Source organism: Pholcus phalangioides, unplaced genomic scaffold, assembly GCF_987345545.1.
Source record: "Pholcus phalangioides strain wild (caught in Gottingen) unplaced genomic scaffold, Ppha-v1.0 ptg000017l_1, whole genome shotgun sequence".
In the NCBI taxonomy this organism is placed as follows: Eukaryota; Metazoa; Arthropoda; class Arachnida; order Araneae; family Pholcidae; genus Pholcus; species Pholcus phalangioides.
In genome coordinates this window covers 66,796,721-66,811,584 of record NW_028301610.1, presented here as the reverse complement: position 1 = coordinate 66,811,584, position 14,864 = coordinate 66,796,721, and the positions used below count along the sequence as shown (strand labels likewise).

Genomic DNA, 14,864 nt, shown 5'->3' with positions numbered 1-14,864 from the left:
AATGCATAACAACCTGATGCAAAAGTTTAGACAAATATATTGGTCTTCCATATTGAAAAAGCAAACAGTTTAAATACGAAAAAATTGTTACACATAGCCTATGGTTAAACTTTGATATCTAAAAAAGGTCTCTAGCAATCGATGATGATCCAAATTATCAGAAATACATTTACATGGTAGATCAAAACTACTTAGAGATATCAAATATATCGAAAAAGTTATAGGGGAATAGACTATTGAAGTACAACGATAAAAATTTTTCCTTTTCTTTCGTATGCTGTAAGAGAAAGGTCTTCAACCTTTTCCTAGTCCTGAGCACTGCTTGTACCCATCATATAAAGAGCACCCTTACAGAAAGTTTTATGTATGAATGCATGAAATGACTATTTCAAACCTGGAATGCAATTCCTCCAAACTGTTGAATTGGAACGTTGACCAAGTGCTCGCGAGCATGAAATCAGACATGAGCATTGAGCACTCTGAGTACTTCAGGGAGCAGCATAGTGCTCGCAAGCAATGGGTTGAAGATGTCTGCTGTAAGGTATTGTGTCAAGGTGGAAAAGTCATAGCACACTTTTCCCCCTCTTTTGACATATGACAGAGTTTTTGTAATCGAGAGTTATTCATATCATATTTATGTGTGATATTTTTGTGTCAAATAGTAGATATGTGTCATGTGTTTTGTGTTGTAAGAAAATTAGTTTGTTGTCCTTTTTCAGTTGGGAAAACGAGTAGGTTACACACCTATTTTTTGTACACACGGTATGTGTTTTCAAAATTTTTGATTTTCGATACGATCACGATATCGTAGAATTTGACCGATTTTTCTAAATTAATCCCCTGGAATTTTTGCTCCTTGGTGTCAACCATGAACCGATTTTGAGGCATCTTTGTTGGAAAAATTAAGAGTTTGTAAAAATTTAAATTTGTTCCAGGATAGTAAGGCAGGAGATGGCCATTTTTCGAACTTTCGTTTCCGATCTCGAAGGTGACGTGGAGAGAATATTTTTTTTGTTTGTTTGTTTATTTTTGCAGAGGGAAACACACAAAATTACTGCTTTTCGTGTTTGAAACTTTTGCAACATCATCAGAATTTTTCTGGAAGATGAGACATACATGCTGAACTATTTTTTGGAGTCATTAATTAAGTAATTTATTAATAATTTCTTTTTTTTTTAAATGGAAACTTACACACGTGCTGTTGATATTTGTTAACGTTGAATTTGGATAATAATTCTGATTGGAAAATATTTAGATATTTTAAGAAAGTGTATTCTATGTGTCATCTTGAATTTAAAATCGTGTATTAATTAATTTTTTTAATTTTCTTTGTCATATGACAAAATTCTTCCTGTATCATTAATTACGCGTCAAAGTATGTCATGTGACCTATCATTGGAACGCGGAATTAATTTCCCATCTAATGGTAAAATTTGTTTTGTATTTTTTTAATGATGTGTGTGCGTAATTAAGCGTTTTCCTTTTTGTATAACATTTAGTGCATTGTCCTTGGGATCAGAAGAGTCTTCCCGTAGAAAGAAAGTTTCGTTCAGGGCGTTATTTTTGTCCGGATTTTATACTTGCCCTTTCACCTTAATTGGTCAAAAGTGATGTCGTGAAAATTTACGCCACGAATCAAAGTGTGCGCATTTTCGAAGCCACACCCACTTTTCAATTTACTTATACCCTCGAAACGTTGGTGGGCTGGTTAGTCTTGGGTCAGTCTCAGTCAGTCTTGGTTCAGTCTTCCGTTTCCACTCGTCGGACAAACGTGGTTCATTCGATGTTTATAATGTGAAATCGTTCTCGCGAGATGTTGCTGTTTGCTACCGCAGTAGTTTCTCCATTTTGCTGCCGCGGCGATCCTGAAGCCTGTCACCATGTCCAGAGCAGAGCCTGAGAGCGTGTTATGCCAGCTGAGAAGGATCCGGAGAGTTTTGTCCTATCTTGGATAGGCGGCCTGTTTCCCGATGCCCCTCGAACTTGATTCGAGATCCAAGAACTGTGGCAGGAACACTGACCCCTGGGTGGCAGAATGTCGAGTCACTCGGAATTTGTGAGTATGTGAGGTATTTCTCTTGGTTTTCTCTCTCATTCACCATTTCTTTTGAGTTCTTGGCGGTGATCTGGAAATTTGTAAATTTTTGTTAATATCACGATCCTGTGAGGTTAGATCAAACTTCCCCCCCCCCCCCCCCCGCCCGTTGAATTTTTCAGTTAAGTAGAAATTTCTTTAATGTGTCTTAATTCTAATGATCACTATGACAATGCACATTTTCGGGTTTATTTTGATATGTTTGTTTCGTTGTTTAAAGTAAAGGTTTGTTAAATGTTGATGTTGGAAAAGCAATTTTTTTTTCCTGCAATGAGAGACTGTTTTGAATTTGCTCAATGTCAGTTTTTGAAGTATTTTAAATGATGCTGCTGTATTGTTAAAATATCTCTTTTGGGAAGAAAAGTAATTAAAATTTAATTAATTTAACTATTATAAATGTGTAGGTGTGACTTGCTTTTCATGTGGTAAATGTTAATTAAGATGGAACTTTAGCACTCCCCGTAGATAAGGGTTATTTTGTGGTCAAGGTAACCATGCTCTGTATGCCCTATTCGAATCACTGGCCTAGGTGTTGAAAGATATTCATATAAGGAGCAAAATGGTCATAGTTCTCATAAATAATATTGTTTTGGTAAAATATATCTTTTGGGAAGGACAACATGACAATTGGAAGACCATACCTACAGAGAGACAGACTTGGTTGAGGGGGTACAGAGAAGAACTATGTACGTCCTCATTGGCTCACAGGACTTTAGTTACGAAGAGACTTCATTTTTTGAACATGTTTACATTGGATGAATGCAGGCATCCGGGAAATATGACTGAAATGTGCAAAATTTTCAATGCGATGGATAGGATGGACCATGAACTTTTAGTACACCGTCAATCAACTGCTTTTTACAAGGGGACACCAGTATTGATTGGTAAGGGACAACGCGAGGTTATGGTGTCTCAGGGAATTTTTCTCAAATAGGGTTGTTAATAAATGGAATAGCTTACTACCGGGGTAGTAAATTCCAGGGTTGGTAAAAAAACCGGTTTTTTTGAAAAAAACCAAAAAACCGGGTTTTTTTGGTTTAAACCAGGTTTTTTTGGTTTAAACCGGTTTTTTTGTTTTAAATAGTATTAACATTAAAAACAATGAAATTTCTGAAAAATCATTCAAACTTCTGATAATTAACTAAAATAAAATGTTTATTAATGTAATTAACACTATTCCCATGCTAATTAATCAATAAATACATTTGAACAAAAACCAACTTTTGCAATTTAATTATTTTTTGCTTAACTCAATGGATTACTGTGTGTTTGAAAATTCTTTTAATGTTATTATTAATCATATAATATATAAAGGTTTTTCTCCAGTTACTTTCAGTATACTTAATTAGGAAGCTATTTTGCAAAAAGTAATAAAAATTAGGTGAATATAATGCATTTAATGAAGCATAAATAATGCAGATTAATTAGCAATGATTTACGATATACTGGGTGATTATAACTAAGGTTCTGATTTCAAAACACTAAAAAAAGAACGATTGTCAGAATGACTTGAAAATTGACATGAATATTCCTGAAAAAATTCAATTTTATTTGATAAAGGGGAAAAAATACTTAAAAATGTAAAATTAATGACATCATCCAACATGTGGGAAATTTGCTCGCAGAATGGAAACGATAGCCAGTCATGGCAGAATGATACCTTAATTATAGCATTTCACGAGCTCATAATTCATGGAAACATCACAAAAAACGAAGTAATTGAACAAATAACTACAACTTACTTAAGAAATGTAAAATATGTTGTCCACTGCGTGTTCTGGCTATGAGGTTGAAAGCACAAAAATTCTTGTTCAACAACAGAATCGGAGTATGCCATGGTCATAATGTGGATGTGCTTGCAATTCAGCTTTATTAAACCAAACATGCCCCCCCCCCACCCCGTTAATATTCCTGAGGAACTTCTAACATATAGGGAATGTGCTGGAGATTGCAATTCACCAAAGTTTGCAATCTGACCACTGTTTATAACATTTTGCTGTACCCCCACAGCCAGAAGTTGCAAGGGTTAAGGTGCATCCTGTCAAAATAGGTCTTCAGCAGCTGCTTTGCTGGTATTGCAATGTGCATCTTGATAGAAGTTCTATCCACACACTGATGCTGTGGAAGTGCCGAAATGATGTGGTTGCACAAAATAGATTATATTGCTGGCCAAGTACAGCATCATCTACTTGCACATTTTGCACTTTTTTCTTTTGCAAAAGAAACTTCCATTGCTTCAGGAGTATCCATGCAAATTTTCAAGTTATTCTGATCAGTACGTATTGTATAGTTTTGGAATCAAAACTTAAATTATAATCACCCTGTACATAGCTGATTATTTTTCATAAATCTGTTACTACTATACAGTAGAACCTTGATTAACTGGGCTTAACAGTGTGTGTGTGTGAAAGTATAAAAAAAAAACCAACTATTGAATATTAAGACTGGGAGATATACAGTAGGAGATGTGCTACTTCTTATGGGAAAGAAAATGAAAATGTATGTGAGGTAGTATAACTACTAGTACACTAGTCTTTGTCCTTTAAGGACAGCTGGTCTTTATTGGATTATAGGACCACCTGCCCCTAGCATGATGGTGTCAATACTGTAGCTGCTTCTTTGTGAAGGGAAAAAGAAACCCTGTGAGATAATACACCACTACATTTAGATGTGTGATGCAATCCTTATTCATGAATTTGCTAAAGATTGAGCATCGGAATGTAGCCAAAGGTTAGAAAATGTTGTAAGAATGAGGAATTTTGGCTTTTGTATATACACTGCTGGCCACCCTAATTGCAACACCAAGAAAGACGAGATATCGCAACAATATTTATTTTGTAGATAACATGTTGACCAAGCATCAAATGATTAAATTTATAGACTTCTGTGAAGTGTGGTTCCTGCCAAAATCAGTAGCCAGAGTAGCTGTCATTGTTGGAGATCACCGCTGCCACACGCCTCGGCATTGATTCAAAGAGACTTTGGATGTGTTCTTGGGGTACAGCAGACCAAGCAGCTTCCACGTGTTGCCAAAGTTGATCTGTTGTGGCAGCTGGGGATGTAATCTGGGTCAATCGTTGAGCAACCATGGACTACATGTTTTCTATTGGCAAAAGATCCGGAGAGCGAGCTGGCCAGGGAAGCAATTCAATCTGGCGATTGACGAAGAACCTTTGGACAATGCGTGCCACGTGTGGTAGCACATTATCCTGTTGAAATATGGCTGTGGGCAAGCCCTGAAGGTAAGGAAGGACAACTGGCTCCAACACCTCGGAGATGTAGCGCTGGCTTTTTAAAGTACCGGCAATGCGTACTAGAGGAGTGCGAGAGTGATATCCAATACCGCCCCATACCATAATACCCGGTGCAGGACCAGTGTGGCGGTGCATAACGAAGATGTTCAGCATCCTCTCTCCATGGTGTCTCCAGACTCGAATCCGACCATCGTGGTGTTGCAGACAGAAGCGTGACTCGTCAGTAAAGACAATTTCATTCCATTGTGCCGTCCACATCCTTCTTTCATAGCACCATTGGCGGCGGAGACGTCTTTGGTTCTGCGTCAAGGGTAGACGAAGCAATGGACGTCTTACGGACAGACCACTCTGCTGTAAACGGTGTCGAATGGTACGCGCAGACACTGGATGATGCGGTACAGACTGAATGTGCTGTGCTATGGTTCGTGATGTGGCTGAGCGATCCGTCACTACCATACGCACAATACGCCTGTCATCACGTGAAGTTGTGCACTGAGGTGGATGCGATCAAACACGTCGGTCCGTCGTACCCTCCTGCATCCAACAATCACATATCCGCATTACATTTGTTTGGTTTCGTCCAACACGACTACCGATTTCCCTGAAAGATAATCCACAATCTCGGTAGGCCACTATCCTTCCTCTGTCGAACTCGGATACTTGATCAAAAGATGATCGTTGTTTTCTACGAGGCATAATTGATCGTTTTTTTTAAAAAACCACAAGAAAAACACCGCTGTACTTCAAATCGTCGAAATCTCCAAGCCTTCAATAGCGCTTTGAAGTGGCGCCACAGGCGCACGTGATGTGCGTCTGCGCTGAAATTCTAATCATTTGCATGTCTCACCTCCGCTAATGCATGTTGTAAATTTCATATTATTTGCATGCTTCCTTCAGGGTGTTGCATTTATGGTGGCCAGCAGTGTAACTAAGATACTTCATATGAAAAATATATATATATTATGGCCACTTTTATGAGACTTTTTGAAAAAAACCACTTATAAAATCTTATGTCATTTAAAGATATACCATCAGAATGTACCCCAAGGATATAAAATATGGTAAAAATGAAACATTTTGGCTAATGAACCAATATGATATTTTTCAAGGGAAAAAAATGATATTTAGGCAACTTTTATTTGATTTTTTGAAAAAAACCGAAGTGGTTTTTTTAAAAAAACCACTTGGTTAAAACCAAGGTTTAAACCATGGTTTAAACCAACGTGGTTTAAACCAAACAACCCTGGTAAATTCTAACACAACTGGCACGTTTAAAAAGAAATATGGTAAACATGTTGGGGTAAATCGAGAAGCTATCCATACTTAGAATAGAATGACCATAAGTATTATTTTATTCTTTATGGGCATTGTATTATATTTTATCATGTATATATATCATTTTTAATTGCATTTTTAATTGAGTTGCTGTATTTTTGAAATATATGACATCCATATTTGTTATGGGCGTCTTTTTATAAGCCACCTTGTTGGGCATTTTGCCTGTTGTGGCCTTCTTTTCGTATTTGTATAAATACTGCTTTTAGGTGAAGTTCTTGGATTGTCATGACTTACCAGATGTTTCAAATGCCCCAAAAGCCAAAAATTGCATGGATTAAGGTCCGGGGATCAGGATGGCCATAGATTGGGGAAGTGCCAGCTGATGACATGTTCTTCTGTAAAATGTGTTATAAGAACATTCTCAACACACTGCAATATGTGGAGGAGCTCTGTCTTGCATAAATATTGTGTCTACAAGGCAGTGATGTGCTTGCAGAGCCGGAACAATTTCGTTCTGTAACAGCAATGCATATCTCTTCCCTGTGATCGAACATGTCACTGGATCTGTAGAATGTAACTCCTCATAGAAGTAGGGACAGAGAATAAATGATGCAGAGTAAATTTACATCATACCGTCACTTTTGGTGAATGCAACGGAACCTCTAAGATAATGTACAAAAATTTGGCAGTTGAGTACTAACTGCACCATCTAAGTGAAAATACTCTTCGTCTGTGCAGAGGATATTCCAAGGCCATTCTGAATCAACCAACGCGAGCTAGAAACTGCCTAATGGTTCACAGATAATGTGCATAATCTCTATCTTGAAAAGAAAAGGGCATTTAGAGAACTAAAGAACAAAAACTTGAATTTGGTCGCATATTGTGATAAAAGAACTTTTAAGAAAGCAATTGGAGATAGCAAGAAAGATGTTGAATCTGGTTTGGCAGATAATATTGGCGCTAACCCAAATTATTTCACAGGTATGTTAATAATGAATGCAAGGTGTCTGTTGGCACACTATCAATTGAAGGGTCCAGGGTAAAGGGAAACAAAAACATGTGTAGATCAGGGTTTTCCCAACTGGTGTTGAAAAAAGACAAACCCAAAAATCCCGGAACCCTGATATCTTCAAAAATTTTCTTGTTGCTATTTCACTCTACTCAATTTTTTATACTGATTTTTGTCCAGAACGTGTACTCTAAAAATTTGGGATAATTTGATCTGTAGGAGACAAACAATATTCATTATATATCAATCATTCATCATCATCAACAACCAGTGCTGTCTTAACGCACGCCCCGGCGGGCCTTGAAAGGAGAGGGGCCTCACAAAAATGAGAAGTGGTTGAAATTTTCAAGATTTTCTAGGTAGGGCATCAAAAACATCACTTGGCCCAGGGGCTCATGATGCTCTTAAGACGGTCCTGTCAACAACAACCATTTTCAATCCACTGCTGGATGAAGGTCTCCTTTAAATTTTTACATTCTGCTCTGTCTGATGCTTTAGCCATCCAGTTGACTCCTGTCACTTTCCTGATCTCGTCAATCCATCTTGCGTGGGGACGCCTTCTTGGACGTTTAACACCACGGGGGTACCACTCTAGAATACTCGTGGTCCATCTATTGTCCTGTCTTCTAGCAATATGTCCAGCCCATTTCCATTTCAAACGTTTGATTCTTTCCATGATACCATATACCTTTGTGTGGTTTCTTATCTAAGTGATTCGTTTTCTGTCTCTTCTTGTGATGCCTAACATACATCTTTCCATGCTCCTTTGTGTTGTCTGTAGCCTTTGTATCATCTTGCTTGTGAGTGTCCGTGTTTCAGCTTCATAAATCAGTGCTGGTAGCACACACTGGTTAAAAACTTTTCTTTTCAGACATAATGGCATGTGACTCTTCAGAATTGTAGTTTTTGCCAAAAGTGCTCCATCGAATCCTGATCCTTCTGTTTATTTCATTAATGCAGGGACGGCGGAAGTCAAAAATGATTGGTGTTGCTCAAAGTATGTAAGTCACTTCTCTGTAGAGGCCACGATATTTACATATATTTTCCACTGACCATACATCCTTTTTGAAGTAGAGTATCCTGTTTTTTTTTGTTTCAAATCTATTTGATTTCAGCAATGACCCGTTCTTCAAGCTACTTTTGCAGTAGTGGTAAGATTTTTGCCACAGTAAAATGTAAAAAACCTATGCAGGAGGGGGTACAGGGGTACCATGTCTGCTCCAAGACTATTGTTAATCTAGTAGTCCCCCAATAGTATTTCACTTAATCTTGTTCACCCCTCAGAGTGCGTATTATGTTACATATATGTGGCAACGTTCTTTTTGTTTACCTTTTGTGGTTTTGTATTCTCTTTGTCTTTCCTTATGAAGGTACTACCATTTTTCCTGTCTAAATAAAATATTTGAAGTTACTTTAGGTTATGGGGACCAGTGCTCGCTTAATGCAAGTTAGTGAGTCTGAATAAATATATTAAAATGGAAACCAGCAGAGTTTCAAGTTGTATACAGCCACTATCCAAAGAAAACTATGACACCTGGAAGGTTCAGGCACAAGCTTTACTTATTAAAAGTAAACTGTGGGATTATGTGAATGGGAAAATCACAGAACCAGCTGAAGATAAGGAGAGACAAAAATGGCTTGACAAAGATCTAGAGGCAAGATCTGATTTGTTGCTTATCATCAGCCCTACAGAACTGAAACAAGTAAAAAATTGTGTTACATCCAAAGATGTATGGGATATACTAAAAGGTATCTATCAAAGTTCTGGTCCTGCAAGAAAAGCAACTTTGTTAAAAAAATTGATATTATTAAAGATGCAAGAGAAAGCTGGTGCAAGAGAGCATCTCAATGCATTTATGGACACTGTAGACAAAGTGATAGATATGGATGTTACAATCCATGATGACCTGCTGTGTGTAATGATGTTATATAGTCTTCCAGAATCATTCGAGAACTTTCGGGTTGCAATAGAGTGCAGAGATGAATTGCCACGATCAGAAGACCTGAAAATAAAGATAATTGAGGAAAGTGAAGCAAGGAGCTCGCATTCCAAGGCTGAAAGGCAACCTGAAGATGCATTTTATAGAAAAGGGAAACCACACCACAGGTTTCGGCATACAAAAGCATTATCAAGTGGAAAAAGAAACACGATTTGGATGCCACAAGTGCCAAAAGCCTGGACATTTTGCTCGGGACTGCTGATCAAAGAATGTGAAAAAAGATAACTCTTCCTTCAAAGCAGAAGAGAAGTGTCTGTCATTACGTATAGACAAACCACAAGTTAAATCATCCTGGTGTTTGGATAGTGGAAGCACATCTCACATGTGTTGTAATGACTATAGTTTCAAAAATCTCATCAAGGACTATGATACTGGAATGATAAATCTAACGGTTCAAAACACCAAATTCCAAGGAAAGGGAACTGTAGAACTAAAATCCAAGAGACACTCTACAGTTACATTGAAGAATACACTTTATGTTCCTGAACTGATGACAAATTTATTATCTGTGAACAAAATCACTGAATATGGAGGAACTGTCATTTTCAAAAGGAAAGAAGCTCTTGTTAAAAAACCAAAAAGGAGAAATAGCTTTGATTGTACCCAAGAAAAAAATGGTCTGTGCACATATGAAGCTAGTAATCGACCAGAAAATTCAAGATATACAGCAGAATCCAAGATCATGGCACAAGGAACTAGGTCATATCAATGAAGTAGATCTAAAATCTGCACTAAGAAACAATGCGGTCCAAGGAATGTATTTTAATCTGAATGAAAAACTGAATGACTGTGAAGCGTGCATTCAAGGAAAGATGACAAAAGTCCCATTTGAGAGAAGAACAGATCCAAAAGAACTGGACTTGTTAGAGATTGTGCATTCAGATGTTTGTGGGCCGATGTGAGTAACATCTCCTGGCGGATCAAAATACTTTGTAACCTTTATTGATGAAAGTTCCAGATATTGTAAAGTGTACTTCCTGAAACACAAAAATGAAGTGCTGAAATTCTTCAAAGAATATAAAAATGAAGTTGAAAATCACACTGGCAAAAAGATCAAACATTTGCAGAGTGACAATGGAGTTGGAGAATACTGTAGCACTGAATTCAGTGAATTCCTAAAAGCATGTGGAATCAAGAGAAGATTATCTGCACCATATACGCCAGAACAAAATGGTCTAGCTGAGATGAAAAACAGAACTCTTCTAGATAAAGCAAGATGCATGCTAATTGAATCTAAAGCTCCACCTTCACTTTGGGCTGAAGCCATCAATACTGCAAATTATTTATGTAACAGAACGCCTTCAAGAGTGATTAATCATAAAACACCTTTTGAAAGATGGAGTGGAAAAATTCCATCTGTAAAGCATCTACAAGTTTTTGGATCAAAGACTTATGTCCTAGACAAGAAAAGGAAAAAGGGGAAGTTCGATCCAAGAGGTAATGTTGGCATGTTTGTAGGTTATGCTGAATATTCAAAAGCTTATAGAATATGGATGAATAACAAAAAGCAGATAGAAATAGCCAGAGATGTGAAAGTACTGAACACTTTCTACAATGACAAGAACTCAAATAATGTTGACGACCTTCTAGAAAGAAATCAAAAAATGTCCAACAAAACAGAATTTCAAGTTCCTGTCCCAAATGAAAATATAGGTGAAGTATTTGATGTTGTGTTAAACTCTGATCAAGATGAATCCTCAGAATCTGATGAAAATCAACATATTGATGGAGATAAAGACCAACCTGATGGAATTGAAGATAAGAATGAAACTAGAATCTAAAGAACAAGAAGACAGCCGATTTGGTTCAATGACTATGAAATGTCAGCTTATTGTGAATTGAAAGAAGCACTCAAAGGTCCTGATGCTCAGTTATGGATTCATGCTATGAAAAAGGAAATTATTTCACATTTAAAAAATGATACTTTTGAAATTGTTCAAAAGCAAAATTCGATGAACATTATTGGATGTAAGATGGTTCTGAAGAACAAGTACAAGTCTAATGGAGATCTTGAGAGAAGAAAAGCTCGCTTAGTTGCAAAAGGTTATGACCAACGCCCAGAACTCGATTACAATGAAACATATGCTGCTGTAGCGAAGTTAAGTTCAATTAGGCTATTACTGGCATTAGCTGTTGAAGAAGATTTGGATTTGCATCAACTAGATGTTTCTACAGCATTTCTAAATAGAGAAATTGATGAGGACATTTTCATGGAAAAACCAGAGATGCTTGAAAAACTTGTCTTTGAAATAATGCTGGAACACAGCTCAGACACTGATCAAACAGTCTTCATGAAAACCAGAAAGATGCTTTCTGATCTGAGGAATGATGAAACACGAAGTCTGTCATTTGAAAAAGGCATTATATGGACTGAAACAAGCAAGTCATCAATGGTTCACAAAACTTGACAAAAAACTCAAGGAACTTGGGTTTCAATCACTAAATGCTGACCCATGTCTATACTCTTCATTGAAAGGAAGAGAGAAAACTATTGCTGCAATATATGTGGATGATCTCATTATAGCCACGAATAAAGTCCAACAATTTGAAAAATTGAAAATTGAACTTATGAAATCCTTCGAAATGCATGACTTAGGTGAACTCCAGTACTGTCTTGGAATCGAATTCAAACATAAAGATGGAAAGATAATGTCTCAACAAAAGTACATTACAAGTATTCTTGAAAGATTTGGAATGTCAGAATGTAAGCCAATATCTACTCCGATGGAATCATCTCTCAAACTGTCAAAAGGAAAAAATATAACATCTGAATATCCATATCAAAGCCTTATTGGTTCACTTATGTATTTATCTGTAGGTACTCGACCTGACATCACATACGCTGTTAGCTATTTGAGCCAATACAATAATTGCCATGAAAAATCACATTGGATGGCAGCAAAAAGAATTCTCAGTTATTTACAAGGTACCAAGAATCTATCATTAGTATACCAAAAGACTGGGAAGATGATAGTTGGATATGCTGATGCAACATGGGCTTCATGTTGTGAAGATTGTAAGTCCTACACTGGTTACTGTTTCAAGTTTGGAGGTTCTGCTATATCATGGGAATCAAGGAAACCGAGAACCATGGCTCTGTCATCATGTGAAGCTGAATATATGTCCCTTACAGAAGCTACCAGAGAAGCGATTCATCTGAAAGAACTGATAAATGCATTGGGACTGAATCAAAGCCAGATAATTATATATAATGACAATAAATCAGCAAAAAACATGTCAAGAAATCCAATTGTTAGTTCAAAATCGAAACATATTAACATCAAAGAACATTTTATTCGAGAAAAGGTGGCATCTGGTGATGTATCAGTGAAGTACAAGCCCACTGAAGAAATGGAAGCAGACATTTTGACAAAAAGTTTAACACCTCAAAAATTGTTCATGTTTCGAAAAATGTTAGGACTCAATTGACTCTTCGGTGTGAGGGGGAGTATTGTTAATCTAGTAGTCCCCCAATAGTATTTCGCTTAATCTTGTTCAACCCTCAGTGTGTATTATGTTACATATGTGTGGCAACATCTTTTTTTGTTTACCTTTTGTAGTTTGTATTCTCTTTGTCTTTCCTTATGAAGGTACTACCATTTTTCCTGTCTAAATAAAATATTTGAAGTTACTTAAAAGACCAGTGCCGCCTTAACGCATGGACCCTGGGGGGACTCAAGAGAATGCGGGCCTCACAAAAAAGAGAACCAGTTAAAATTTGAGAATTTGCCAGGTGGGATCTGAGAAAAATTACTTGGCCCGGGGGCCCATGATGCTCTAAAGACGGCCCTGCCCAAGACAACCAAAAATTAAAATTATTTTTTTCAATAAATTAAAATATTGAAAAAAATACCTTCTGAGAGTGTGTGTCTGTGCTTTATTTTCAAAAAAAATTAATTTAAAATGTGTCTGGGAGAGATACCCTGTACCCAGAGTCGTCTTAAGGGCATCGTGGGCCCCTGAATCAAGTGATTTTTCTGAGGCCCTACGAAACAAATTTTCAAAAATTTCCACCATATCTCATTTTTGTGAGGCTCTTTTTCTCCTGAGGCCCCCGAGTCGCGCCTGGGTGGGCCCATGCCTTAAGACGGCACGGCTTGTGCTCCCTTATAATATTCGCATAAAACTGTGAAATTCTATATTATAAACCGTAATAATCTCTTCAGAATCGGAACAGTTAATACAAGAAGCATAATTAACAAAATATCTTCCTTCGAATCCATCCTACTAGCTCATAATCCAAACTTTCTTGCGGTTACAGAGACTTGGTTGCACAGTAATATCAGCAACACCGAATTTCTCTGCCTTTCGTAAAGATAGAAACACACGTGGAGGAGGCGTTGCCCTTGTTTTCAACAGTTCTATACCCCTAATTGAAATCCCTCTTGAATCAAATATTGAAATTGTCGCTGCCGAATGGCATCATCACAACTGCACTCCCATTGCAATTTTCTCCCTTCAGCAGCTCCCCCCTTGTCAGCAAAATTTAGTTAGCAGCTTAGAATATTTCATATCTTCAAAAAAGGGTGGTTGATGACGTAAGTAACCTTCAAACCCCCCCCCCCCGTCATCAAAAGTCGGCAAATCCGAAACCCCCTTCCCCCCCCCCCCCCGTTAGCAATAACGTTTTCTTCACCCGATATATGACGAATATCAGTGGTGTACTGACTAATGAGCTCTAGATACCATGTTTGACGAGCAGATGATTTCTCTAGCTTTTGATTGAACACAAATGTAGGAGGCTTGTGATAGATGAAAATAATGACCTGTCTGCCTTCTAACATATGTTGGAAGTGTTTGACAGCCAAATAGATTGCCAAAAGTTCACGATCAAATGTACTGTATTTTGTTTGAGTGGGAGAAAGTTTTTTAGAGAAGAAACCAAGAGATTCAAGTCCTTTCTCACCCTTCTGTTGCAATACAGTGCCTGCTGCAAAGTCAGATGCATCAACCATCAAAACCGATTGAGCATGGGGATCTAGGAATGTTAAAGCAGTGGCGTCAACAATTAATTGTTTGCATGATTCAAAATCTTCTTTAGTAGTGTCAGTCCAATCGATAGGGGTTTTGTCATTCTTACGTTTATTGCTTATGAGAGCATATAAACAATATTGTTTTGTTGCAGCGCCTTTCAAAAATCGATGGTAGAAATTTAGAATGGCAAGAAAATTTCTGAGTTATTTCACTGTTTTAGGAAACAGGTACTCTACTTTGTAAGGCAAGGAGGA

The 14,864-nt window shown here is 37.3% G+C and overlaps 1 protein-coding gene across 1 annotated transcript in view; it reads right to left on the bottom strand.

Annotated features, from left to right (window-relative positions):
* LOC149074660 (tyrosine-protein phosphatase 10D-like) overlaps positions 1-14,864 on the bottom strand; it is a 403,111-nt gene that overhangs the window by 75,744 nt on the left and 312,503 nt on the right. The window lies entirely within an intron of this gene.